Source organism: Oncorhynchus gorbuscha, linkage group LG12, assembly GCF_021184085.1.
Source record: "Oncorhynchus gorbuscha isolate QuinsamMale2020 ecotype Even-year linkage group LG12, OgorEven_v1.0, whole genome shotgun sequence".
Taxonomy (NCBI): Eukaryota; Metazoa; Chordata; class Actinopteri; order Salmoniformes; family Salmonidae; genus Oncorhynchus; species Oncorhynchus gorbuscha.
This window is the reverse complement of record NC_060184.1, coordinates 75,589,617-75,593,668: the sequence shown is the minus strand read 5'-3', so window position 1 is coordinate 75,593,668 and position 4,052 is coordinate 75,589,617. Positions and strand designations below refer to the sequence as shown.

Here is a 4,052-nt window from a genome sequence, read left to right as displayed (position 1 = left end):
GAGCTAGTCATCTCAGCCATCTATTACTGGTTTTGTTTTGCCACTGATGGAGCAACAGGAAACGTTTTAAATTAGATAAATTCATCGTCCAGAACATCAATCACGTGGATAACTGAGTACTTCAGTTCATGTGATTTCTCATTTAATTACTGCTTTTTAGGCAAACTAAAAGTGTGTGTGTGTGTCTCAAACTTTTACTTATGAATTGATGTCAAAATGAGACTTACACAGATTTTCCCTCAAGTAAGGATTCAAACTTTTAAAAGGTGCACTATGCAGAAATCGATCCACCATTTCCTGGTTGCTAAAATTCTGATCGGCAAACTAATTTCAGTGTGTGACAAAACAAGCAAGCGAAGTGTACAGAATCAATTGTACCATCTTCAACGCTGTGAAATATATTTTTGCAACTAAAAACATTGTATTTTCAGCTGTTTTGAAGCTGGTGTACAAAAGACAAAACTAAACTTAAGGGGAGCGTAGATATAACGAACATAGAACAGATCTACAGCTTCATAGACTTGCTTTTATAACCCACTTGTCTGTGTGAATTTGGGTCAAGAAGGTTGCAAGTTAAAATCCCCGAGCTGCTGACAAAGTACAAATCTGTCGTTCTGCCCCTGAACAGGCAGTTAACCCACTGTTCCTAGGCCGTCATTGAAAATAAGAATTTGTTCTTAACTGACTTGCCTCTTTAAATAAAATAAATACAGCAGGTGTAAAACTGTAAAACTGTACAGTAAAATTCTTACCTTGAGAGCTCTTTCCCAACGTAGGAGGAGGAAATAGAATAAAATAAAAATAGAAAAAATCTATGGCAAGACTTGAAAATCAACAACTAACTTGACAGAGGGTGAAGAATTTATAAAATAATAATGTGCACATTTTGTACAATCCAGGTGTGCAAAGCTCTTAGACTTATGCCACCTCAATAAAACTGGGAACTCCGTAAAATACCTGGTCAAATCATAACTTCAGTGATCTTCAGTCGGAGATCTAGAAAGAGGCCTGAGATTCCTGAGTTGGATGACCGTTCAAATAGTCTTTTTCTTTCTCCCCTGTCGGATCTTGTCCACAATCAGCTCCTTGGTCTTTCTGATTTTGAGGGAGAGGTTGTCACCACACTGCCAGTTCTCTAACCTGTTAGCTACTCTCACCACCTGGGGTCGACCCATCTCTCTTCTCTCTGGCTGAGGCTGGTTAATGTTCTGTTCTTCCCTTTAGCCCAGATAAGAACAGGTTCCGTGTCTTCTCTCTGGCTGAGGCTGATTAATGTTCTGTTCTTCCCTCTTAGCCCAGATAAGGTTCTGTGTCTTCTCTCTAGCTGAGGCTGGTTAATGTTCTGTTCTTCCCTCTTAGCCCAGATAAGAACAGGTTCTGTGTCTTCTCTCTAGCTGAGGCTGGTTAATGTTCTGTTCTTCCCTCTTAGCCCAGATAAGGTTCTGTGTCTTCTCTCTGGCTGAGGCTGGTTAATGTTCTGTTCTTCCCTCTTAGCCCAGATAAGGTTCTGTGTCTTCTCTCTGGCTGAGGCTGGTTAATGTTCTGTTCTTCCCTCTTAGCCCAGATAAGAACAGGTTCTGTGTCTTCTCTCTGGTTGCCTCCAGAGGGAAAGGGGTCATTGGAGAGTGAGTGCACCCAATATATTTCATTCCAATTTGACATTTTCCGAGACATTTGAAAATAAAATAGTTTGTTGCGTTTTAGAGCCTAGCTAATGATGGCTGCTTCTATGTCATCGATCGGGAACAGAATAAGAGAACTCTTCAAGTGTGTGTCTGCCCGCCTATGGACATTGGCATTGCAAGTATCCAGTCACAACCTGGTCACCCTCTGTCTCCCCACTGTAAGCTTCACACCACCACCTCAGGTTTTAGCTGACGATACAGAACAATCCTGTTCTCTTGGGACCCTTTGTCATGACCCACATCACCGTGTTGTTGACCTCTGCCATCTGCCCCCCCCCCATCTGTCTCCTCAGATCAAAGCTCACGACCACGATGTGAACACAGTGGCGTTTGCCGACAGCTCGTCCCAGCTGCTGTTCTCAGGCAGCGACGACACGCTCTGCAAGGTGTGGGACAGACTGACGCTGCGGGAGGACAGACCCAAGCCGGTGGGCCAGCTGTCTGGACACAGAGACTGTATCACCTTCATCCACAGCAAGGTAATAGAGGAGAACCACTACCGTGTGTATGCGTCCAGCATATGCAATCACTCTCTTACATTCTCTTACTGTGTATGTAATCATCGATATCAAAGCCTAAACACATACATGGGACAATTTACTGTTTATACATAAATGCACTGTTCTGATATAACTGGACAGGTGAAAGCTATGCAGTGCTGTTTGACCAATCAGCAAGCACTTCGATAGTGAGGAAGGATGCATTTTTTTGTATTTGGACAGGGTCTAAAACTCTAACCACTTCATCCTGATACTGTGTACATTAAGGTATAAATAAACCTTCTCTGTGTGCCTGTTGACTCCTCATCCCTGTCAGGAAGATACAGGTTCATTATAAACCTTCTCTGTGTGCCTGTTGACTCATCATCCCTGTCAGGAAGATACAGATTCATTATAAACCTTCTCTGTGTGCCTGTTGACTCCTCATCCCTGTCAGGAAGATACAGATTAATTATAATCTTCCTCTCTCACCTTGCAGGGCGATGCACGTTCTCTGATCAGTAACTCAAAAGGACCAGTCCATCAAGCTGTGGGACATGAGGAAGTTCTCCCCAATGGAGGGCCTGGTGGCCTCGCGGCTGAACATCGTCCAGCAGGACTAGGAGTACCGTTGGCAGCAGGTTGCCCCGAATGTTGCTGGGGAGGCCATGGGGTTGTTGTACATCTGTACCTAGTCGAGATCACATTTAGATTAGCAAGTGGGCCAGAAACACAGTCCAATCCGACTGTAATCTACTCTAGATTGCTCTCAGAAAATCTCATATTTGCTATATTATTGATGACATGGGTATACAGTATGTTTAATCATTCATCTCCTACTACCCCTCCCATTTGTTGTTCAGCTGTACTTGACTGTACAATAGCTGGTTGTGTCAACTGACCTGTTCGTCTGCCTGCTGTCTGTTTTTCCGTCTGTCTTCCCAGCCCAGGAGAGACACAAGCTGGCAGGCGACACCTCAGTGATGACCTACAGGGGTCACGGGGGGGGTGCATGCGTGAGCGGAGTCAAGAAACAAGAAACAAGCGAGGAATGGGAAGTGACTTCACTATGGGGAGAGGCAGGACCGCAACAGAGGGAGGAGAACAAGCTCAGAGTGAACTGTGGAATTGCATCGATTCAATGCTAGATAACAATACATATAATGTAAATTCTTACCTCTGTGTGTTTGGTGCAGAAGCCACTATTACCCCTGCATTCACCAATCTGCAGAGAAGGGATACAGTTGAGGCATTGTCTTCTTTCAGGGGCCTTACTCCTACGTGGACAGACATCCCTCCAGCCACAGTGCAGATGGAGCCACTCTATCCTGTGTTATAAAACAATGACATGTAAGGAGAGTTGTCTGTTCTGATGCACCCCAGTGTACAGTAAGAATAGGATGAAGGAGACGAAAGCCTCTATGAAGTTTGGCTGGAGCTGTTTATGCAGAACTTATTGAAGCTCACTAAGCACTTGCTCCAAGAGCGCCCAACAAGCCTCAGGCCCACATTGTGTTTGGTTGCTTAGAGTAAAAAGCAGCCCCCAAATAATGCATATGTAGACTAAAACAATGTCATAAATCACAGAATGATGATAATTCAGCATAAGGTATGTTGTAATGGTATTAATGTCCAGAGGTAAGAAGACAGTGTACAAAACATTAGGAACACCTGTGCTTTCCATGAGACTGACCAGCTGAATCCAGGTTAAAGCTATGATCCCTTATTGATGTCACTTGTTAAATCCAATTCAATCCGTGTAGATGAAGGGGAGGAGACATGTAGATGAAGGGGAGGAGAGAGGTTAAAGAAGGATGTTAAATAAATAATTAATTAAAGCCTTGAGACCATCGCGACATGGATTGTGTATGTGTGCCATTCAGAGGGT

General features: G+C 43.9%; 1 long non-coding RNA gene across 1 annotated transcript; it reads right to left on the bottom strand.

Annotated features, from left to right (window-relative positions):
- Positions 1-1,439: 1,439 nt before the first annotated feature.
- Positions 1,440-3,374, bottom strand: LOC123991404. Its single transcript, XR_006830791.1, has 3 exons — positions 3,342-3,374; positions 3,067-3,152; positions 1,440-2,855 (listed from the first exon to the last, which is right to left on the bottom strand). It is a non-coding gene; the product is annotated as an uncharacterized LOC123991404 (long non-coding RNA).
- Between the last annotated feature and the right edge of the window lie 678 nt (positions 3,375-4,052).